General features: G+C 39.5%; 1 long non-coding RNA gene across 2 annotated transcripts in view; it reads left to right on the plus strand.

Annotated features, from left to right (window-relative positions):
• Positions 1-433: 433 nt before the first annotated feature.
• The window catches only part of LOC135300970 (uncharacterized), a 77,982-nt gene continuing 53,780 nt past the window's right edge, over positions 434-24,635 (plus strand). For both annotated transcript variants that reach the window (XR_010362714.1, XR_010362715.1), the window contains exons 1-2: positions 434-559; positions 658-899. This is a non-coding gene — a long non-coding RNA (uncharacterized LOC135300970). The remainder of the gene's footprint in view (positions 560-657; positions 900-24,635) is intronic.

A 24,635-nucleotide genomic window follows, 5' to 3' on the forward strand; every position in this document is an offset into this window, starting at 1 on the left:
AGGTTTAATTTTATCATATCTGAAAAAGTTTTAAGGCATGTTCATATTATCAGGCTAAGGTTCCCTGGGCAAGGGAAACCTGACTTTCTCATTGACTTCCAATTGGGATCAGCAGAATCAGAATTTGCATTGGTATCCATGATATATGAGTTTATAGCCTTGATATAAACCATAAGGAATACGTATGTTTTCAAGTGTCCTTCAGGGACTTGGAGACCACTTTTCTGTAATCTTGTGTTCTGTTTCAGACTTTTCTTTCTGGCATGCTTCTACTCTAAAACCAAGATGCAAAAACACTTTAAAGGAAGTAATAGCCATCTCATTTGCAGTCTGAGTGATGATAATAATGGGTCAGTAGTCAGAGGAAGAGGACCATGGTGCTTGTTTAAAGGGGATACACCTGTGAATAACATCTTAGTACAACGTCCTTAACAGATACCAGATTGCTAATATCCACAGCTGATTGCAATTCTGAGGCTGGAGGAGAATTAACGTTGGCTACCTCAAGGAGGATGGGGCTTCTAGGAGTGTTTTAGGAGGATTATTATTTTTCTCTAAAGTCAGTAATGGAGGAGATACAATTTTATCATATTTTGAAGTGTAGAATAATGGAGTAACTCAGGGTGGGGGAGACATCTTTTTCTTCTTATTGAGCAGGGCCAGCTCTGAGATCAGAACCAGGTTGCTTGGAGCTTTATTTCGACCAGTCTTGAAAACCTCCAGTCTGCCTAGGTCTCCACTACTCAACTGTCCTGCTAAAGAACACTCCTCTGAGGCTGCAGGAGTTGCTGAGCTCGTTTATATGCTTTCTCATGGCAAGAAGAGAACATGAGAAAATTGCCTTCCCAGATGCAGTTTTCAAGAACCAGGATGAGAAGGTCCTTGAGAGGGAAAGAGAGGTAAGTTGCAATCTATTTCTGTGCATTCTCTTTCTAAGAGCGGTGGGAGCTTGGGTGTGGAGCAGGTGTGGGATGTGATTATTCTCTGTTGTGGTATATCTGCTTTCTTCAAAATTATTTTGTGACACCAGCAGTGTTTGTATAGTCAGTTTCAAAACTGTAATTGAAATATCTAACAATTAACAGAGAGGTTAGTGGTTACTTAGTATTAGAACAGTAAAATTATTTTTATGCAGAAAAGATAATAAGCATCTGTGTGACAAAAATCACACTAGCATAGTAAAGCTAGATGACCAGCATTCAGCTTTTAAATCAGTTGAATACCATTCTGATAACCATAAGTTATTTAGCAGGTCTACTGGATGGGGCACAGACAGTCTTATAAATGTATAAGTTATAATTATCTTTTAATGGTGAGAAATGTACCAAGGATGTAACACAAAAATTTAGATCCTAGTATTCTGCCAAAACATACATACAGTACAAATAATCCTTTCAGAGCCTTGTGAAAGAAAATTAAATGGCTTAGCAGACTTAGAATGTGCTAAATGAAGTCAGAAGTCAATGAACTTGAGTGATGGTATGGCCACTGTACATATTTAGAAGGGAGGCAAAGCTATCAAGCAATCTCTTAGCCTGTGAGAAAAGCTGGAAAGACCAAACCTACATTATTTCTTTAAATTATTTTATTTTTTAATATTTTTCCTCTCCAGACTTTGGTTTTGGCATGTTGAGTTAGAATCTTCTCCTCAGGCAGATAAGTTGAAGTGCTTTCATTGCAGGATTCCACTGACACATAAGATGTACCAAAATCTCTTTGACTGGAAATAATGATTGATGATGTGCTTATTTGGGACAGAAGTTATTATGTGTTATAAAAATCTATGCAATGCATGCCAAGCAAAAAAAGAAGCCTTAAATTGAGTGAGAACTAATATCCAATTGGGATGAGTAAGACTGGTTATTTAGGAAACCTACCACGATTTGTGTGTCGTGACAAAGGAATTTGACTAAACATCAGTAAGGTAACTGGGCAAGTGGAACAACTTCAAAAGAGAGAGGCCACCCAGAGATTCACAGTCTTGTTACTATTTCTAAGCAAACCTATTCCCTGATTTATTATAAATATTCCCCTGAGCATTTTGCTCAGGGGAATATTTATAGTGAAAGCTCCTGTGATTACAAGGGGGAAGACTCAGAGGACAGCCACAGAGGAGGTCAAACTAATTTTTTCTGCTTAAGAAAGAGTTCAAAATGAGACAAATTTATGTGGATGAGAGACTGCAGTTCTAGAACAAGATGATTTTGGGCATATTCTTTCGACACACAAATTTGACTGTGATAGAACTGTACTCAGACTGCAAAATGCAACTGCTGGTTATTGGCTTGACTTAGGAGTGGCTTCATGTACAAGTTTATAAATCACTTGAGGTAAAACCAGACCATATTACCATGGGAATCTATGTGATAGAAACTACTTCACAGACCACCCTTTTAGCCTCAGAAAGTGTCCATTTATCATGAAATTGATAAAATAAAAGCCTTCCATTTGAAAAGGGCATGATTAGAATATGCATGATTATGAGAGGAAGAGTGGAGTGGTCTATGAGGGCTCTTTTCAGGGAGATCCTTGCCTAAGCATAGATTTTTGCAAAGGTGTTGGAAGTGAAATGGAACATGCTGAGATCAGGAGGGTGTCACTAGGTAGTGTCAAAATGTCCCTGTGCTGACTGTTGGAGAAGTGCTAATGGAATTTTAAATAATCTTTTCTGCTCCTGAGGTCTCATAATGTGTAGCTTTCTTTGCTCCAAGGACCTGAGTACATTATCAGAGTTTAAGTATTAACAGGTTTCTAAGAAACAGAATGCTGATAAACAAACAAAAAGTTGAAATAATAGGAAGATCTTGTTTGCTTTTGTCTGAATTTGATTTGTCATTTTGGATTACATTGTTTTTTAATGAGAAAGATATTGTTTAGCTTTAAATTGCTGTATGTTACATCTCAGAAAATAACCACTTATGAATTTGTAGTATATTCTCCCATCCCCCCCATATAGGATTCCAGATGAATTAATAACCAATTGCGTTCAGCAGTCCATAAATTTCTAGTTTTTTCAGCCAACCTTTTCTGAATATTTGCATGGGTTAGCAGAAATAGTTTGGTTATGAGAATATATTCTGGAGCATTTAACAAATTTATTCACATTGAACACTATTGCAAAACATCATACATCTTGCTGCACAGAGATGATGTTAGAGACTTCAGGGCAGAAGAACAGAGGTTTCAGTGCCAGAATGTAATGGGTTTCTTGAACCGAAGGTGGTTAACTGTGGTTAGCCAGAAGTGCTATACATCAAGGATGACGGATAGGGCAGAAAACGAGCTCCAAGAATGTACAATAGTTGCCATTAATGTCTCAGAGCATTTTTCAGGCAAATCCATGGGACTTCTGCTGAGGGAATAAGCTGATGATCTTAACAATGCCTTTTCTTGTAAGCACTTGTGATGGTAAATGCTCTCAGAAGAGAATTTCAGGAGTCACTGGCTTTCTGTTTCTTGAGAACAAATATGAAGCCAATGCAGCCCTCAGAAATGGAAAGCCACAGGAACTGGCTCACAAAAACCTCCAGAAGTGCTCCCACCTAAAGAGTTGGTTGGGCAGCCTCATGAGCTTCAGAGTGCATGGTGACACTGGGGTGGTAAACCATGGAGAACACAGGTGACTACTGCTAACAGGGATCTCAAAGTCAGCACTACAGTCTGGTTGTGGAAATTCTGAGAGGTTACGCTGTCCTCTCTTCTATGGCTATTGATTAATTCTTTACTAATTGCTTGCATTCAATTAAATTAAATTCAATTAAAAAAATATCTGGAGAGTAAGGGGATATAATTTCACTGTTAAATCCAGTGGCTGGGTCCTTTATGACCCAGCCCATACCCTATGGCTAATGCCAGAAAATGCCAGCACTCCTTTGTGCTACATTGCAAGGTCTAAAATGCTGAAAGAATATTTTCTTTTGTTGAATTAAACAATCCTTCAGCAGCTCCTCAGATAAATCATATAAGCAGTAATTTTATGTACAGCATTAAAGGCTGAGATGCTCACTTTGCAGCTCAGAATCTTTGCCCACCTCCCAGACTCTAATAGGGCTCTTTTAATGGGTCATCTACTGTTGCCCCAGTATTACTGGTGCCCTCTCACAGAGTACTCCTGGTGTCATGTTACCACAAATATTTGTGTGAATGAACTCAGTAATTCCTCTGGCACATCGCATCCCTTTTCAATGAAGCAGTGTACCTATCTGAAAAAAAAACCCAGTCAGGTTTAACTCTTCAATGGTGTTTTGTCTGTGACAGCTCTCAGATTCAAATATTTGCTCTCAGGCAAGTAACTTTGCCTAGAAATATTTAAAAATATTTTCAGTGTGTATTAGGACATAATTATTGCATATCAAACATTCCTGGGTTATTGGTCAGTATTTTTGATGTAATGAGACAGCTGCAGTTTTTTTCCAATAAACTTGCTTTTTAAAGTGTGCCTTCATGGTCTACTGCAGAACCCTGAAATCTCATTCTTTCTGTATGTGTATACATTCTCCTTTGAAGAAAACCTTTATTTTTAAATAAAGGTTAAGTCCAACATTCTAGTGAAGAACTGTAGTAATTATATTCCTAGAAAATAAAAATGTTCAGGTGGTATTTTCTGCTTGTAGATAGAAGTGATGAAGCGGTTCCACAGTTAAATTACACCTTCTTAATTAAAATACTTTTGATTTACTCCAATTAGTTACTTAAGACTCTTTTGATGACTTCTCATTTTTTCATTATGAGCAATGAGAAAAGTGACTTTATAGAAGCTCTTGCATGTCTTTACCTCCCATTTGTCCCTTTCAAGGCTAAAGAGCTCTAGATTTCTCCTCAAACGTAGGGTACCCCATGCTTCTAATTCTTATTTTCATCTTTTTTTATACTGTTTCTAGTTCTTGGTTTGGTTGCTTTTTGTTGGGATATTTTTGAGAAGAAGTCATCAGAACCACATGGTGACTTCATAATGTTCTTTGCTTTGGTTTTGAGAGAGATGCTTAGAGAGGTATGTTAGAGAAGGTAATTGTACAGAATCCCTCTATTCTCCCAGTGCCTAGAGCTTACCTTAGTAACAGAAGCTCTTTTATCAGAAATGTCTACAGCAGAGACTAACCTGAATTCTCTTATCCAAGTCACTGCATAGGTCTTTTTCAGAGCAAAAGTGGCTGGGTGTAAAAAGGAAGAAAAGATCAGGGACTTCTTAATTTAGAGGGATGAAGCAGTGTGCAACTCTGACCTAGGAAGTATATTCTGGATTAGAATTATAGAAGTTGTTACCTTTTTTTTTTTTCAAATGTTACTTGGGGCTGGTGGGGGAAGGTTCAATGATTGAACCCAAAATAAATAAGTACTTGCAGTCTGCCCAAAATCAAATTTTTTTGTGAATTGAGACAAACAGTCATTGCCAGGAGGAATGTTCAAACCCTTATGGAGAAAATGCACTTTCTACAGTCTGATCTCAACAGCAAAGGTTCTCAGCAAATATTCACCTTTTGCACCATATGCTTGTATGACCCATGGTAACCCCACATCCTGTTGCTGTGAATATGAATAAAGGCTTTCCTATACATGTTTTCATCTTTCCTGTTTCTGAAAGAAATGGGATGTTGTTTAACAGAAATTCTAATTTAGATGTGATTATTGCTGTTGAGAGAATAAGTGCTGGCTGGCTGGGTAGGGAGCCAGAAAAGGTTTCAAGCTGCAAGCAAAGAAATCAGCAAGGTGGAAGTCAGCAGCAACATGCCCTTGATTAAAAAAAAAAAAAAAAAAAGAAAAAAAAAAAAAAAAGTGAAGGTCTCACAGGCATAAAGAAAAGACTTTTGCATGTTGGGTACAGTGCCAAAGGACTAGTAAGTAGGTGGGAGAGATTATAAAAATTTGGTGTTTGCAATGAGAAGATAAAGTAAGAAAGGCACACAACTCTCACTTCTTTAAACATTTGAGTATCTGCAAAGGAAGCAGGGGTTTGTAACTTTTTCTGAGGGAGAAGACTGATGCTTTGCTCTGTTCACTAGTAGCATCCTGGCTGTGGTTGATCTGAAGGTTGGGAAGAAGGACTGAGGCACTGTGTTTACAGCGATATTACAGCTGTGTCCACCTCTGGGCAAAGATGTCCTGGTATGAGAAGAGTAAATAAACACAAAATAGCACAAAATGTGTTGGAATTGAGGGGGAAGAACGTGAGGGAATTGGGATATAGGTTGACCTCCCCAGGCCCCTCCATCCTTGTAGAGGCCACTTCTGTAAGAGCAACCAGCCAAGCACAAGATCTTAGGCCCTGATAAGTAAATTATTTAACTCCACCCTGAAATTCCTCAGATTGCATGCAGTCCCCAGGTTCCTTGGAAATTTTCTTTGGCATGATTTTTAATGACACTGGAGAACAAGTGCAAGACAAAGGGAATGCAACAGAAGACTGGCAGAGTTTGCAGTCAACAGTTTGTATAATCTGCATGATTCTGAAAGTCATGTTTGACTTTATCTCGGGTGGGTTTGCTCTGAGTCTGTTATGATCTTTCAGAATTGTTCACCCCTCCGTTGTGTGCTCGTATCACTACCAGCAACAGAAATTCTTTTGTAAAAAATCATGGTCTGTGCTAAGCCAGCAGCTGTTCCTGTACATGCCTGAAGTTGTAGCATGACTGAGACCTCTTCCCCAGCTAAGTTGAAATGGAAGGTGTTCAGTAGATCTCTGTTGGGACTCTGTTGCTTATAAAAATAAGAAAGCATGACTTATTACAGAAATTGTCATTGCTGAAACACATTCTTTAACTTATAAAAGTTATGAAAAACTCACCACTGAAATTATTTAAGTAGCTCTGTTGGAAATCCTTTTCCTTTAAGATTTCAGGCCAGAAAATTGGATGCATTTCTAATATTTTTTTAAGAAAAAAAAATGCTCTACAGAAAAAAAAAGTATCCTTGTGAAAAGTTGTTGGTTTTGTTTGTTTCCTTTGCCAAATCCCCAATTTTCTATCACATAGTTTCAACAATTTTTTTTCTGAGAGCCTAAAGACCCAGAGAAATCAAATGAAATCTATGAAGTGCTCTTAAAATTGAGAGGAGGGGTAAAATCTTACAAAGAAAAAAATGTTGTTTGGACCACAAAAGAATACTTGGGGTGATTACTAAGACTTGTCTGTGTTTTGTTGATTTGCCCTGAAACTGCTAAACAGCTAATGAAGCAAAAGTTCAACTCGAACAGTTTAATCTAGAGCTGACGGAAAAAATACTTGGAGTAAAACATTTCAATATAAAATGGCTTTTTTCCAAAACCAAAACTTTCAGGAAAAGCTTTCAGTTTCTTCTAAATTTTTTCTTTTTTTTTTTTTAATTGGAAACAAATATTTAGTTCTTCTATTAATACTTTTTTCCTCCCTCCCTGCACCCTACTTTCTTTTACCTCTGAATGCAATGTAAACACTAATGTCTAGGGACTGTTCACTCCAGAAATTTTCTTTAAGATTTTATTTCTTTGTTTTGTGGGGGATTTTTTTGTTTATTTCTCAGCTTTGAAAAGCCTCCAACATTACAAATAGAGAAATCTTTAAAATTCACAGATTAGATTTTCTGCTGATTAAAATTAATGTTGTCCAGAGAAGAAGAATATGCTCAAAATTTGAAAATTAATTTAAAATTTGACAAAAGCTTCATAGGTCAAGCCACATATGAAAGAACAATGTCAAAATGTTTTTTCCTGGCCATCAGATAATTCTGTTTTCCTGTAGATTGCAGACCATAGCATGTTACCAGTTATTCCTGCTTGAGCTTAGTTACTGTGCCCAACAAATGTGAGACTTGTGGGACTGCTTGTGGGCCTCCCTTTTGTTTGTGAGGTTTCAAAGGCTGGCAGATGCTGTCAATTACCACTTGAAACTTGACTGATAATCTTGTCACTGTGCAACAAAGACTGGAGAGCTATAGGCATGCTCTCTATTTTCTTCAAACCTCACAAGGTGCTCACAGGAATGGTTGAATTTCCCTGCCTGGGCTCCTTCAAAAAACACTTGGATTTGGCACCAGAATTCAAGGCTGCAAAACACAAGGACCTGGGTAGATGCTTTGACATTTTGTCTGTGCTGAACCTCAGTCTGCTGCAGATGAACTCCTGCCTGAGGCACCTTAGGTCTCTCTGTACAGATGCTCTCACTGTTGAACAGAGATATCTTTAGATACAAGCTTAAATATTTTACTGACTCTGGACCTCAGTTAATGTGAGATGTCAGTCAGAGGAGTCAGTGCCTCTGGGAAGGCACAATCAGCTGGCATAATCCATGGACTGAATGGAAATGAAACAGGAATGCTAACTCAACACCTGAGAATAGATAAAGGAAAATCTGGAAGGAGAGGCAAGAGGCAATGGAACTGGGTATTGATTATGAAAGCAACAGGAAAAGTTTTTTGTGGTATCCTGAATTTTAAAGGATGGGTGCAGGAAAAGTGTGTCAAGAGAAGGCAGAAAGTAACTGTCAGATTAAGAAGAAGCCAAAAAATTATTCTAGATTTTGAACAATATATGATCAAGGATATGAAAGAAAATTCAAAGGAGTAAGTGAATCAAACAGAGGAGCTTTTGGTAGTTTTGAGAAAGGAGGAAAAATATGTAGGAAAAGAGAATTTAAAGCAGAGAGGCATACCATAGGAAAGAAAATTAATGAATTGAGAAATGTGTGTCAAAATTGATTCAGAAATAATAGCTTTGAGTAGGTGTGAAGAGAAGGAAGAAGATCACAGAGGAAGTGGCAGGGACTGCAGAAAACATGGAGATGGGAAAAGAATCGGGAGCTCAGAGAAATGTAACAGTGAATTGTGAAGAGGAGTATTTTGTGGTGAAAGGCACGCAATGAAACAAATTTTTTTCCTTTTATTTTTCCTCTGTTGTTTGTTTATTTGACTGCAAACAATCTTAATTTTCCCTCCCTGTCCATGCTGTTGTACCTCTGGCTTTGCTGGCTTGATTGCCATCCCTTTCACTAGAGGATTTGGTGTGCAGAAACCAGAAGGCTGTGACAGTGCACAGTGTCATCTGCATGTGCTTAGCTAACAGCACAGGAATCAAGCCTGGACTGACTCTAGCAAATTAAGCCATGCAGGGGATGTTCCTGAGAGCTGAAGACCACTTTTTGCTATGACATTTTTAGCATGGATGCTGGCCACACTCTGACCCGGGTCAGGTAGCACTGTCCTAGATGATTCCCAAATATGGCTGGGGAGGTAGTGCATGCCAAGGGCAGCTCCCAGGAGGCAGTTTGGATGCACTCGGCCCAGTTTGCCGGGCAAGGGAAGTGAATGGGATTGAGGCAGCCTGTTCTGTGCCAGATGGTGCTGTGGGCCAGGGAACATTCCTTAGCACATTTAGTTTACTAGTTTGGATGCAGCCAAAGAGTGCATTATTTCTTCTCTTGAAAAGAGAGGATGCAGTTGCTCCTTAGCTTGGGACAAGGTCACCTTCCTTGAGACAGAAAAAGGTACAGAGTCAGAAGTCTTCTGAAAGGAGCACACGGAAGGGAAGAGACAAGGTACACACAAAACTGTAGAAGCACCTCCAGGCAATGAAAGAATAGGAAACTACAAAACTAGAAGTAAATCTGGGGTGGGGAGGGGAGCTAAACTGAAGCTAGAGCTGTATCTGGATATGCTGGAACCATTGCCTACCCTGATGAAAATATCAGTACTGTATTTGTACAGGTGACACATGCAGACTTTTTTGTGCTTATAAGCAGTAGGACAGAACATCAGACATGGGAGTGGACAGTGTTAGTTGTTTCTCATCCTCTGTAATAGCTGTACTCATGAAAGCACGTGTAATGAATTATGCTGCTGTAGGCAGAACACGCAGTCTAGAAGCAACATGGATCTAGTGGGAAAAGTGCACATACTGAACTTGCAAATTGGCAGATGATCTGATGGAGGTACTTGGATGTTAGGTACAACTAGACCTGGAAGCAAATACACAGCTTTCAGGTCTTTCTTCACTTCCTGCTAGCGTTAGTTAAAGTCCAGATGTTGATGAAAAATACTTTATAAAATTATAATTGATGCATTCAAAAATGGTTTTGTTTTACTGGCTTGCCTAAATTGTACCCCTGTGCCTAGATTCAACCAGTCAGCTAACAGACATTATTGTTTAAAAACAGCTTTTAATGTGAATACTCTGTCAATGAACACAATCTTCTGTTGTGCCAGAAGTGTTGCTTTGCTCTGTTAGCAAGGAGAGCCTACAGGAAGATCCAGCATGTTTGCAGGACATTGGAGAGTTTAACAATGGAGCACATGCGGTGCTGTGATCTTGTCCAGTGAAATCCTCTGGCCTTGCGTTCTCCATCTGTTTCCATTCAGGCCAAGTGCATGTGCTTCTCATTTATTACTGTCTGTCATCTGCAGGACAGGAGCACCGAGAGGCCCCACCTGAGATCAGCTCCTGCCGATTCTAGGTAGTGTGCAGAGACTCATGATTACTCAGTTTATAGCACAAATGGCTGGGACAAAAACAGGGATGAAGTGAAGGGCTTCAGATGGAAGATCAAGAGCTCCAATGCAAGTAGATTAAGATGAAATCCTGCCCTTATGTCAATAAGAATTTTGCCATTCATTTCCGTGTGACCTGCATTTCTACCCTGGCTGGTTTGTCCAAAACTGTAGGGGAAATCTGCATCAGAGACAGGAATTGAACTTTGAGTCCTTGTCTCTCCCGTGACATCACCCTTCCTGATGAAGGGGTGGGGTGGTTAGATCTGCACCGTGCATGGTTCTTTCAATAAAATTAATGGAAGTTTTGCATGTTGAGGGACTACAGGCTTGATCTGTTTGTTCCTTGTACATCTTTTCCCTTCACTTCTTGGTAGAACCTCTGAGTTCTGACTGTGTGAGATGAATAAACTCAGCAGGTTCACAAAGAAGGCACATATGAACCTTCTGCAGCCTGAATGAGCTTGAGCTTAAGGTTGGAAGGAATCCAAAACCTCAAAAGGAAATTCAGCTGAAATGACCAACTTTTGCCTGGTTTAGGGTCAAAACCTAGGGAAAACAACACTTCAGATGGTTTCTATATAAAAAAACATGAAGCCACCCAGGTTTATAGAAAACCACTTCAAATTTTCTTACTGTGCAGCCAGGTTCAGAAAGAAAGTATGGAAAATTGAGTAATACTGCTCAAGTTCCAGATTGATGGCACAGATTCAAAATATTTTAAACCTGCTGTACTCTAGGTTCATTTCACTTTCAAAGCTTGGCAGGAATCCAGCAGCTACCTCAAATGGTATAGTACCAAGATACTTACCAGACATTTGTAGTCTTCTCCACCAAACCATTTGCTAAGCTTTCTTAGCCCTTTTCTTCTTTTTTTTTCTTTCCTTTTTTTTTTTTTTTTTTTTTTTTTTGGCATTTGCATTTAAACCTCAGGGACTTGTGTTGATCCTACCAGAAATCTCATGACTTCCATGTGTTCCTTGGAGTTTTATTCTCAAGAATTTTAATTTCAGACAGGTCTGCCCCAACAAAGGAGACAAAATGCTAAGGTCTAAACTAAATACAATACAAGAGTTCTCCTTAATGATATGCCACCAGCCTACAGTTCCTACAGGAAAAGATAAGACTGTAGAAATGCAGCAAATCAGTAATTTTGGTAGAGCTAGACTTCATGAAGACTTGTTCTTGCAGCACTTGACAGTTGTCCACTTTATCTTCAGTACTATGTGAGAGCCTTGTTTTCATGGTGAAATGAGACAATAATCCTTTCTGTGGACTAAAAATTTGTTTGTTAAAACTTAAGGTTTTAGATAAAGGTCTGCAAACAATGATATATTGGCCACTTACACAGAGAAAAAGCCTGCAAAAGAGCAAACCCGAGGAGAAAATGGTCCTGACTCAAATCTCACTGAAAATATTTGCACTGCTTTCTTCATAGAATTTGAGTACTGTGCTTAAGCCTGAGCTAGGTAGTCACTAGCTTGGAATTAAGTCAGGTGAAAAAAAATCGCTATGCTTTCAATAAAGCCTTTCTTCTTGGGAAAATCTGCTAATGATGAAACTGAAATGAAGCATTCAAAACAAAAAAATAAGAATTTGAATTCACTGAATGTATTTAAAAGTTCTTTCTTTCTGAAAGCCTATATGAACAGATGTGCTTGAAGGATCTTGGGTAGAAGTTTTGTTACCTCTGGTTCTGCCTGTTATCCATTATGAGCTGAGAAAAACTGCCCTTCACAGCATCTGAGCAATGTTCTTATCACAAAAGTGAACCAAGATAGCATCTTTAGTCCATGAATAAGGCTAAAGCAGGTAACACAGAGATAAAAAGTAACTTCTCTAAGACAACACATTACACTTTGTGTGTGTGTTTTAGCAGTCCTCTGGTTGGCTTTAGCCTTCTCTGAACCAAGAACAAGGTTTTCATAGAAAATCAATGCTGTTTTCAGCTTTACTGAGTTTAAACTATCCTAGTCTTAGCCATGACACTATGTGATAACATTCCTTCTGCTAGTCTCTTTTATAATGATGAGAAAAAATATTGAAATGGAGAAGAAAAAAATAAGGATATAAACTACAAATAAAATAGATAACACCTAATTCATGAAAGAAGAGGGTCCATCTTACACCATTTTGCTTATGTTTGTATTGTATCAGATAATACAGAAGCTTGTACAGGTGCCCTGGGGAATAACCTGCAATTAAATCCTATCTTCCTGCAAAGGAAGAATATTGTCCAACCTATGAGAGTGATAAGTGCTTAGATAAGAAAAGTTCTGATTTCATTTCAGTGCTACCATCTGGTGGGCAAAATGCAGACAGCAAAAATCCCTTTGCTGTAACACTGGAACATTCTGATACAGTGAGTTTTTGTTTTATTTTGTGAAGGAAACATAAGATATTATTAAAACAACTTGAACATCTGGTTTGGGGATAAAGTCATTTTGCAGTGTTGCTGCCAACCCTCAGGGCCAAGTGCAAAGAGAACAATCTTCCCTTCCAGACTCTCCATAATGCATAACACCAAACTAAAATTTCATGTCCAACACAAATGAAGAACAAAATATACTGTAGCTGTATCTGTACACATCTAGGGAAATTCTGCTGATAGCCTGAGAGCCCGAGAATTGTATGAGATTGAAGCTGCAGAATTTTAAAAATGAACAGCAGGGAAGAGGAGTCATGTTTATTTTATTGCGGGTAAGTTAAAGACAGAGTTACATCAGGCATTTTGAGGAAAAGAAATAGAAAGGAAAATCACTAGGAAATCTATGTGATTAGTTATTGAAAGGATCTGTTAAGACACCATAATGAAGAGCAGTGCTGTTTTCTTTGGTACACTTAGAATTTAACTTGTGAAGGTGGAAATAAGGGTCAGATCCGATCTTCTCCAGCTACTGCCTTTGAGAACTGGAACTTTTGAGATCTGGAAGAAAAGGGAATAATTGTTCCAATTTTGTTACTTACTTTCAAATGAATCTAGCCCAAACCCTCAAACATTTATGCAACCATCTTGCCTGTTAAAATGTATGTAACTGTCATAACCACACCACTTTAATTTTTACAAAACTTTGAGGGAGTTTTTGCTGAAAAAACTTACTTAGGGTAGAAGTTCTGGTTTCATCTAACCTTAGTATGGTTGAGATTTTACCCCTGGCATTCTTCAACTTTCTTATACTGTCATTTTCTCAGATGTAAGTAAGAACTAACCACTGATGTTTTAAATGCTTCTAGTCCCAACTCAAATGCTCTTTTTGGCTATCTGCCTGCATGCAAAAATGAACTGTCTTTTAAAAAGTGATTGAAGTTGTATTATGCCATCAGAGATTGATGTCACTTTTAACCTGGCATAAATCTATTAAAAGGAAACCCAGCTAGCAAAATTTTATCAATAATGAGCAGGTGTGAATACCGGTCTCTTAGACTGATATTTTCAATTTTTGATTTAACTTGGCAAGCTTTATATAAAAATCTTCAGTGATTAAATGCTGATATTGTTATTTTTTGAGTCTTGGATGATGTAAATCTACTACTTCAGAAGGTCAGCCAGTAGTTGACTTAACGTCTCTAAGAACTTCCACTAATGAGTACAATAGTAATTCATGATAATTTCAGCCTTGGTAAGAAGGTTCACAGAGATCTGGTCAAGCATTCCAGAACTCCAGCTTCATCAGGAAATCTGTACTGTGGTTGAATAAGAATAAATAACCTGCTCTGAGATTTGTCTCTTATATTGTTCTACTGAGTTCCTTCTAGCCTGTCACTAGAACAAATATTCATTTCTTCCAGTATAAAGTGATTTCTATTTTCCCTTGACTTGGCCCTTGACTCAGAAGTGATATGGATCAGATGCAAGAAAGATTGAGATGAGTTACTGTGTTGTATGTAAAGAAACTGAAACAATTTTTTGTCTCTCAATAAAAAATATTCCAGAGGTTTCTGAGGTTTAAGCCCCTCTACACATTTAATGATAAAAAGGTGAATAAATAATAGAAATTCAAAGATTTTAATTCTGGAAGAGCAGAAAGAACAACTTCTGTTCATTTAATCAGATTTTCTACAGCAAGGATTTCAGGGGAATATGGAAGTTTGTGGATTCTGTGGTGTGTTTTGGTTTCCTTTTCTTTTAAATGCAAGTGTATTCTCTTTTGAGATATCTCTTTTTGCACTACCCCAGAACATCAATGATTCAAAGATTGCTCCCATTAAGACCTTCTATACAGAGGAAATGACACATCCTGGCTCAGAGATGCTGCTTCTCCCATATGAACTGCTCTGTATTTCTTGAGGAGCAACACTATCAGAATGCCTTTTGCCAAATGCAGAGTTTGAAAGGAGCTCGGGGAGTTTGATAGAGTGTACTTTCCCTTTGGTTCAAAGAGTTAACCAGGCAGTTGTTGTCAGAGACAGGCTACTGGGCTTGGCACTGCTGCTCTGGACAGTACTTGTGTTCATTAGCACACTCATGTGAGGCCCAGTCACTGCTTTCCTTTATGGCAAAACCACCTCAAAACCCATGAGCCCAAAAGAAGATGTAGTCTGATTTGGCAAAGAGCAGCTTGGCTGCCTCTCTCCCTGAGCAGAGACCTCGGAGGAATTTGGGGCTGGGAGAAGCTACCTCAGGCCAGGGGCCATATCCTGACTCAGTGGTACTGGCTCTTGGATCCAGCTGAATTCAAAGTTTACCATATGCCCCAACTCCCATGGGGATGAAATCTCCCCTGTTTGAGAGGCAAATGGTTTTGGATCCCCCTTTACTGATCTGTATTGAATCTTTCTCTTTCATTTGAAGCTCTTCCTGTATGATCCCAGCCATAAATTATTCCCTAGAAATGGCTTTATTTAACATACTTCTTCATTTTGATTGCTGTGGTATCTTTTAGGAGGAAATCTAGTTCTGATCTGAAAACTTGACCTGATAGATTTTCCTTCCCCTCCTCAACATTCAGTAACCCTACTACATATGTGCACATATATTTATTTATTCTTTGGCTTTGAGTTAGGATAGTACATGTCTGGGGAAAAGACATGAAAACATGGCCAAAAGAAAAGGATGAAAAGAAAACTGCAAGGATTTCTTACTCAGGCTCTAGTGCCTTTTGAGGAAAATTCTTTTTGACATTTTTTTCACAGTTTTTGGCTTGTGCTTTGTGGTAGTTTGCAATAACCATTTTGAGGCAAATACTCCTCAGAGAGTATGAATGGAAAGATCTCCACGTCATGATAAGGTACTGGTAATACTGTAGGAACAATATTCCTTTGAGATGATCTAGGAGGTCTGCTGGGTTGCTGTTGCATCACCCCTTTTTTTTCTGATGACCCACACAGATGGGTACATGAAGGTTGTCTTGGGCTCTGGTCTTCCATAGAAGGCATCGCTGTCACCATTGGAATGACCTGCTCCTTAGTGAAGATTTTCTGGCCTTCATAATTCCCTTCATTGCAGACTACTGGCCTTACTGCTAGTTTCTATATCATTAGATGTACTCATGGAGTTGCTTGTTTCCCCCACAGGGGGCCCAAGTTGATTTTTAAACTGAGAGTAGCAAAGATGGAGCCCTGCAAATGCTATGTATTTTTTGATATGTCTAGCAATTTGAGAGGCAATTTCCTGTATTTAATATTTTAGCATGCTGAGTGGTGAAGTAATGACTATTTTCAATAACAGAAGTTGTTGGTTTTTTTTCCAGTGGAAGCTCATTCCCTTTTCATACAGCAGCTGCTTCCTACAGGGTGACTTTAGGGCTGCAGACATTACAAAGAGGTATTGAAAGTGACAGTGGCTGGATGTGCTTCAAGCACATCGGAAGAGAACCCTACTGGCCCTCAAAGTGCCTGGGATGGGTGGCATGGGATTAGAGGATGGGGAATGGTACTCCTATTGGATCTGAAGCTGGATCCCAAGAGTCCATCTGTTCTGGGCTTTTGTTACTTATCCATGCATTAGCAATAATTTCACGTATATTCTGCCAATTCTCCAGGCTTGTCTGGTTGTAGGGCTCCTTCCGCCAGATTTTTTCGCCTGTCTTCTGGAGCCCTTCTCTGGGGGATCACTCCCACTTCCTTAATGTCAGAATGGATAACAAGGCACTTACCTCAGTGAGCCAGCAGCGTCTGCCCAACCTTTCCCTGCAGGCTTCGCCTTGGATAATGAGGGAGATTGTCTCTGGCAAAGACTAGTGTCTTGTGATACAGCCCTTTTAAAAGCTGTGGTGAAATAGGGTTTACAGTGATACTGGCTATTGAGAATTTCATTTCTCTGGTGGTGTTAATAGAGTTGTTTTTTCCCTCCTTCAGCTTTTTGTCTCATAGCAATACTATCCATTCATTTTATGGCCTTTCATGGCCAGCAATGACGTCTGGCACTATAATATTTGATTGTGGACAGCAGAACAGAAAGTGAAAATGTAACCTCCCTATAGAAATTTCAGAAACTTCAGGATAGATGTATAGAATACACAGATTAGAGGAGAACCTTCCTGCAGAAGTGGCTGGCTTTCCAGGCTTTTGTTATTGGTGCAGTATACAATAAATGGCACTGTATTGCCATTTAACTTTTTGCTGCTGTGTTTTGAATAGTACCACATCCTAATGAGTGAAATTCTTGGATTCAAGTACTAGGTTTTTCGAGACCCAGTAGAGTCTAGTGAAATTCCTTTTACTTTTTATTTTTCTCTTCTCTTTTCTATAGTATTAAAAGATGGAGATAAGCATTTCACCACACCTATGGAACACATTCTAACAACTATCCTGAGTTTTACATTACACATCAGCTCTATTGATGTGAGGGGAAAAAAAGCCATTCTGTTTTAGAAAGTTTAATTAAAAATAAATAGAGAGGGTAAAAACTGATTCTGCCTTCACTAGACCTGGGATAAGGATGATGAGTATATCATATTCCCAGTATAAATTCTCCTATATACCTATGTTTGTAGACATAGTGTCTTCATTTGTAATATAGGATTACTCAGCGAGTCACAGATAACTGCAAGACAGACAGCAGACAAAACTGCAAGCAGACAACTAAAAAAAAACCTAAAAATCAAAAGACCAAACCATAGACAATACATTTCTGTAAAGGCAAGATAAAGTTCAAAGAGAGAGCTCAGACATTCATTTGTGAGAGATTTATGACTGTACTAGAGAAATATTTAAATATGACAGTTCCCTTGTTTATGGGCAAAATAGTGTGTTCCCATGCAGATAAATAAAATGCATTTCAATATTATTACACTAGTCTTTGTTTATATGAGTTTATTCCAGAATTCAGACTAAAGATAAGGATTTGCTACTGCAAATAACTAAAGATTAATCCAGATGTTGGTGTTGTTTCTTAGAGGAGTAGAAAGCAGATTTATTGAGAGCAGTGGAGCTGCTGTTGATGGTTTCTTATCTTTGGTATTACATTTTGTAATGTGTGACAGAGATGAAAGCAGTGCACGGAATGGATGAATGATATTTTAATAATTGGTATGGAGCAGTTAGTAAGAAACATATTTTGTACTGGAAGGTGGATAATCTTAAAGTATCCAGCCTCATCCTTCAGTGATTCTGTTGAATTATATGTCCTTATTAAAAATATGATTTTCCTTATGTCTTTTTCATTATTATAGGGAAAAACATTGTGATTTTGCCATTAAGAGTTGTGGGGTTTCTTTTTAGGAAAAAAAAAAAGGTGTTGTTCTGCTCTATAAATCTGATTGCTGTGTTAGAGAGTGGGATGGAATGTGAGCCCTTTGACTTTCCTATGGATTAACAGATAAGGAAAAACCTGCTCACTCCTAGTGCACAGAAGGACAGCTGCTACTCACTGAATGTGATTTCCTGGGAGCCATGGAAGCTGGAGGCCCCATTCAGTCCGACAGCCAGTTTTTAATCTTGGCTCATATTTACATAGGAGAAATACCAGCAGCCACTCAGTGAGACCGTGAACAGCAGAGTGGGGATTGCAGGGAGAGGAGCACCAAAGCTCCTCTTATTCTTACAGAAATCTGAAAGCTTTTATTTCCAGCCTAACTTTACTCCTAGCCAATGTGCAACCACTGACATTGTTATTGTTTAGATTTTAAAATTTCTTCTCTCTATCTAGTTTTATACTTCTCCTTATGTTTGCTGAACTTATAATTATTGGGACATCCAGCAGCCTTTGATTTGCTGGGCTGAACAACCAGTTGGTTTAGGCCTTCTTCTGCAAGGCAGGTTATGATCAGCTGTGTGGCCATTCTCTGTACCTGCTTCATTTTTAATACATCTTTGCCACACGTGGGTGGTCAGAATTGTATTGTATTCAGAGTGGAGGCTTGCCAAAGCTTTCTGGAATGACAATAATGCTTCCCTTTCTTTAGCAAAACATGCTAGAGTCATAGCTGTCATCTTCTTTGTGGCTGCATTTCATTAATGACTAATCATCAACCTCTTTCCCCTTCTGTCTTGTTAGAGCTGTCCTAACAAGATCTGTAGCTATCCACTGTAGCTAATAAGATAGATTTTTTTTTTTTAAGGCAGTGCTTGGATATTCCCACAAAAGTTTCAAAGGGGAAGTTCATTCTGTTCACACTTTTTAGGCAAAATTGACTGCTCACTCTGATCTCAGTATCCAAAAGATTATTTTAACAGGTGTGGCATTTACAGGTACAGTTAAAAAGTGAGGCTGTTTTTGTGGTGTTTTTTCCCCTTTTTCATGCTTTGCTGTGATTATGATGAGAGATCCAGGGATTAAGATGACCAGAGTCATTCTGTGTCAGGTGGTCTCACATCCTCGTGATTCACAGAGAGAAAGAATTCATCAGCTGAGTGGCAGGACCATGTTTTTTGGGCAATTAACATTTTCCTTGACAGTGCCACTTGGCAGCTGTGCCCATGGCCAGAGCTGGAGCCTGCCTAGCCCTGCCTGCCTTCCCTCACACCAGCCTGGAGGAGCTGCCTGGACCAGGGGTCAGTTATTAAGAAATACACTCAAAATCTGGCAGGTGTTGAGGAACAGAACAACGTTCAGGGGTCCCCTTGCTCTCTCAGTGGCACACATCCTGAGGTCTCCTGATATCCCAAATCACCACCTGCTTCCTAGTGGGATCCAATGCCCATCTCTCAAATTGTTACCTCCAGAATGCCTATTGAAAAACTTCAGTGATCATAGAATCATATAATGGTTTGGATTGGAGGTGACCTTTAATGGTGATTTAGTTCAACCCACCTGGTGTGGATCATGTGTTGATTCATCCTCTCTCTGGGAAACAAATTTAAATCAGTCTGTGCTGTTCTCTCTGTTGTGGTCATCACAGTCACCATAAGTTGGAGTTTGGGACATTTGGGTAGTTGCTGTGAACTTTTATCAAGAGGATCCAGCATCATCAGTCCTTGATTCCTGCTTGATATGATACCCCAAGGCTGTCTCTCCATATTTGCAGGGATGAAGAGTCCATGTTATTTCAAGGATTCTTGGGACACTGGTTCTTCACAAGGAAAGCAAAGTCAGTGGAGAGGCAGGCTGGATCTTTTGTCAGTTTCTAGAAACCTCCTTCCCTCTCCCTTAACCTCAGAAGAGCAGCAGGCATTTCCAGGGTGCATCCCAGCCTGCTGGTTTGTATTCTTCTCCAAAGAAAGTAGAGAAAAGCAAGAGGAAGCTTCTGGCCAGAATATCTAACAGCCCATGAAGCCAAGCCTGGGGATAGCAGAGAATCAGCAAAAACTGCGTCTATTTTTCCTTGCCCTTGCCTAACTCTTAACTGGTTAGAGGGTTTTAAGAAGCCTGGATAATCCTCTGCCCCTTCTTCCTGTGTTAGGAGCTTAAAATCCTAACAAACTAAGCCCTAGTCAATGACTTCAGAATGGATTAGTTGGAATGCTCAAGGACTTACTAGAACTCCATTAGGAATACACTAGGAATAGAGTTTATCTCTTCACAGCCTATTGATACATTAATGCTACTACTATGAACACCAATAATCATAAATATTACAGCTGATAAAGTATCTGAAGGACACCTAAGACTGATATAAAATACCATGTATATTTTAGATAACACTTCACTCAATTGTTACTCTACTCCACGTTCACTTTCCTCAGGCATTTGTTGTTGACATTGGTTGTCTTGTCACTGTAGCCCAAATTTCTCTGTGAGGCATAATTCTCTGCCTTCCTCTCCTGAGTGATTTGTTTTGATTTTCAGCTTTCCAGTGGGTAGAAAATATAGCCATCAGCAGCAAGTGACTCTCTTGCACTGAAGACACATGGCTCTCTTTTTTTTTGGTAAGACAACTTTGGTGCCTTAAAGTGGCTTTACTGCTCTGCTCCCCGTCCCGTAACCCCAGAGCATTTGGTCAAGTCTCTCAGTGGTTTCTCTACCACCAGAAAGTCCCTTTCTTATGCTGCTCATAGCTCCCAAAGGGCTGTTTTTCACTAGAGAACAGTAAGTCTATAAGGTCTTTCCTTTTACACTGTTATCCTCCTGCCCTGTCCAATGCAGGAACTTGAGCTGAGTGCTGCAGTATTGCCAAACTGCCATCCTCTCTAATTCAGGGCCCTTCCCAGAGGCTGTGGAGCCAGGTGTGAGGTGTGTTTATGGCCCTGGGCTGCTGCACAGTAGTCTTGCTGGAGCTGGCAGGCTGGCCTGGACCATAAGTGTGCTCTGAGAGGCAGGCAATTCAGAAACTCAGGAGCCACTTCTCTGTGTGCTGGCCACAATTCCTGCTTCCCCTGCCAATGTGCTTATGGTTTGGCATTTGCAGACACACCACAGCTGTCCAGTTGATAAACTGACACACTCTGGGTGGCCCTCATCTCTTGAGATTTTACAACTGCTGTTTGCTCCACCAGACATGAACTGAAGTCTTCCAAACTCTCCCACAGAGACTTTCCTGGTACTTTGGTGTCAAGTTCAGAACAAGAATCTGGAGCAGACTTTTTATTCCTAGTAACACTTGTTTTCCTGCAGTGCTGGTCTCCTTCAGCTAACCAGTGCCTGTGATGAACACGTGTTTCTGTTCAGTGGTTCATCCTGCTCAGCAGAAGTGAGAAGTTATTTCCAGAACCTTGCAATCCATTAGCCCTCTACCCTTGAAGGAAAAAGGTCTGTGTATGCACAGTGAAACTCAGGATTACAGATCAAATGTGCTGCTGTGTGTGTACATTTATACGACCCTTGTGACTCTTTTTGCTGTTTCCTGCACGCTCGTTGTCCAGGTTAAAGAAAGAGGTATCACATACTCATGTACAGTAAAATAATATTGAAAAATGCCATATGTGTAGCAGTGTCCTCAAGAAATACAACTGCTGGTCTGTCTGCATGCAATGTGAGTTCTGTAGCAGCTTTCAGGGAGTGGTATGTGTCTCTCATACTACTTTTGCTTTACTCACATATTACTCCTGGAATACGTGGTTACTTCATGTAGTAAAAAAAGGAAGGAAAAAAAAAATAACACCAATAGGAGGTGATGTTTCAAGCATGGGGAAATAAAATAGTTTTATGTTTTAGTGGCCACCATAAAAATCTTGTCAGGCTGTTTTTTTCCAGCTCTACATAATGGCATTCAGGTTGCAGTGAAATGCATTTACAGACAACTCTCATTTAGTGCCAAACTGATACCATGGTGAAGCAACTGTTGGCTTGCAGAAAGAAGGAAAGGTATTAATTTCCTTTTGCTTCTGCAGTAGATTCATTGAAATGTGTTAGCTCAGCTGTGTGCAGATATGCTGATGTAATCAAGCCAGGTGCATGCACAGGATTTTCTAACAGGAGGTGGAGATGAGTTTGGATCACATAAACAGGAGAACCGTGCAGGATGTTAAAAGGTCACAAGGATGCTTAACATTTTGTATCAGACATGTGAGGAAGCAAAATAGCACAGGTGTGGAGTCATCAATGCACTAAATGGCAGGAAGGGTACAAGCTGGGCATTTCAAGGTCCAGAATTCCAGATTATGTATGGTGCAAGGGAGAGAGGAGGGGACTATGCTGAGTTTTGATAGTAAAGGTTAAAGAAGCTGGCCTTCTTACAGGAAAGGCAGGGAATTGAGTAAGGATTATTTAGGGAACATTTTACTATGCCGCTTGAACCCAACAGACTTTTCAGTAGGCAAATATTTGTTTCAAGCAAAACACACCCAGAAGCAGCTCTTATAAAATGTATAAGGGTTTGGGTTTTTTTCAGTTGTTCAAATACTGCACTCTAGTTCAGTCTATCGATTTTCAAGGGAATATATTTTTTTCTTTGTCTTCTCAGGAGCAGAGAGAGATGGGGCAAGGGTGTACAAGAGGACAGACAAATAAACAAGGCTGAATTTGTAGAGAAAGCTCTCCAGACTGATTCTTGCCACCAGAGACTCATACACCATTAAAATTCTTAGATATCTTCTCAGACTGTATAAGTGAAAAAGACATTACATAAACTGCCAGCATTTTTCTCCTTTTTTGCTTTGAGAACCACCCTTGTGGGACAATTGAAAGGAATTTAGTGGGGTTGGCTCTAGTAAATTTCTGTGGATAGTACTCTAAAAATACAGACACAAGAGGAAGCAGTGTTGGGTTTTTCTGGTTTTGTTTTTAAACAGTTACAGAATTCTACAAAAGGGATACAATTCTTTTAAAAAGCTTTTTAGGTTACTGTGAGAAACCTTTCAGCTCTCATTGTGTTGTGTTCCACTTGCAGTACAAAGGAGGTGCTGGCAGGTATTTTCAGTGGAAGAGAGTATGTGCTTTCAGTTCTCACCAAATCCCAGCTGGATTATGTGTTTAATCCACAAAACTTCCTGTGACCTGATAACTGCAGGTTACTTCAGTTTTGCATTCTTACAGATTTCACTGCTTTGACAGGATTTTTATTCCATCCCTACAAGAAATGGCCTGCTGCTGCATGCAGAAACCTGGGTGTCCAGGTACAAATTCACTGAAAGAGTAGTTAAACAAGGACGTAAGTTTTGTCCCTCTGTGCTAGTCATCAAGGGTGGCCATCACAAATTATTATCACCTTTGGCCACCCCAAGAAATTACTCCCTGTGTTCACCCTTTCTTCTAGATCACAACTGCTGTCTCTTAATATTAGTGGTATTATCCCAGTACTCTGGGATAGCAATAGTCTGGGATAGAAAAAACCCTTTTTTTCTAGTTTCAGTAAAAGTTTTGCAAGAAAAAATGAAGTCTTGCATGAAATCCAAACTCAGTTACATTAGTTTCCAGGTTATATGGAGGTCTGAGGTTGGTTTCTCACAAAGAACTGGGATGCAGGGCAATGTGTGGTCTCACACAGAGCTCTGGCACCGGGTCACACAGGAAAGCCCTGGCTCATACCTGTCTCTCTTCAGCTCTGTCTCTTGTTCCCCCATGGGGTTGCTCAAAATGAACTGACTTATGCAATGAAAGCTGGCCGAGGTCTCTCTTGGTAAATCCAGTATTACAGGCCTTTGCATAATAATTCCAGGACCAGTCTTTCCATCTTCCAAGAAATTTGATAGCTAAAGATTATGACACCTCTGCAGAGTGACTTTTCCAGAGCAGTGACAATTCCCTGTGAAAGTTTCTTCTGTCACTGCATATCTACAGTAACTTTGGAAACAATTTCTTCTCTCCTTTTTAACCTATGCCAGTTTAGTATCACTAATGCTGCTTCCAAGGTCAAATCTATAGCAGTATTCATTTTCATGAGGATCACTAGTAACCTCTTAAACAAATGACCTCATAAATGACACTTTTGGTCAAAGGCTTTTTGGGGAGAACCATAGACACACACACACACACACACACACACACACACTCTGCAGCTGGGAAAAAAGGGCTCTTCTCAGCACTCTTCTTTATGTATATTTTTTTGTGGCCAAAAACTAGAGTGGGAAAGGAAAAGATAACATCTGAGTTGGGATGACCAAAGTACATAGAGAGAACAATTTAGTCTCTTAAAACAATGCAAGAAGTTAGATTCCAGTAGTAATTCAAGTGAAGGCAGGAGGTTGGGCTAGATCCAAACATCTATGCAGTCCCAGTGACCCAAGCTATCACATGTGATATACCTCACTTCTTTATTTGCTTGTTTATTCTGAATGACTACAAGGGCACTGGATGTGATAAAAAGTGGACAATGTCCTGAGTTCAGCTGGAGTGAGTTAGGATATTATCTTTCTGGAGCTTCTCCCTACAGTAATGATGATACCCGTTTTGGGGTTAATTTTCTGTTGAATAAGCACGTCAGGTT

Source organism: Passer domesticus, chromosome 5, assembly GCF_036417665.1.
Source record: "Passer domesticus isolate bPasDom1 chromosome 5, bPasDom1.hap1, whole genome shotgun sequence".
Classification (NCBI taxonomy): domain Eukaryota; kingdom Metazoa; phylum Chordata; class Aves; order Passeriformes; family Passeridae; genus Passer; species Passer domesticus.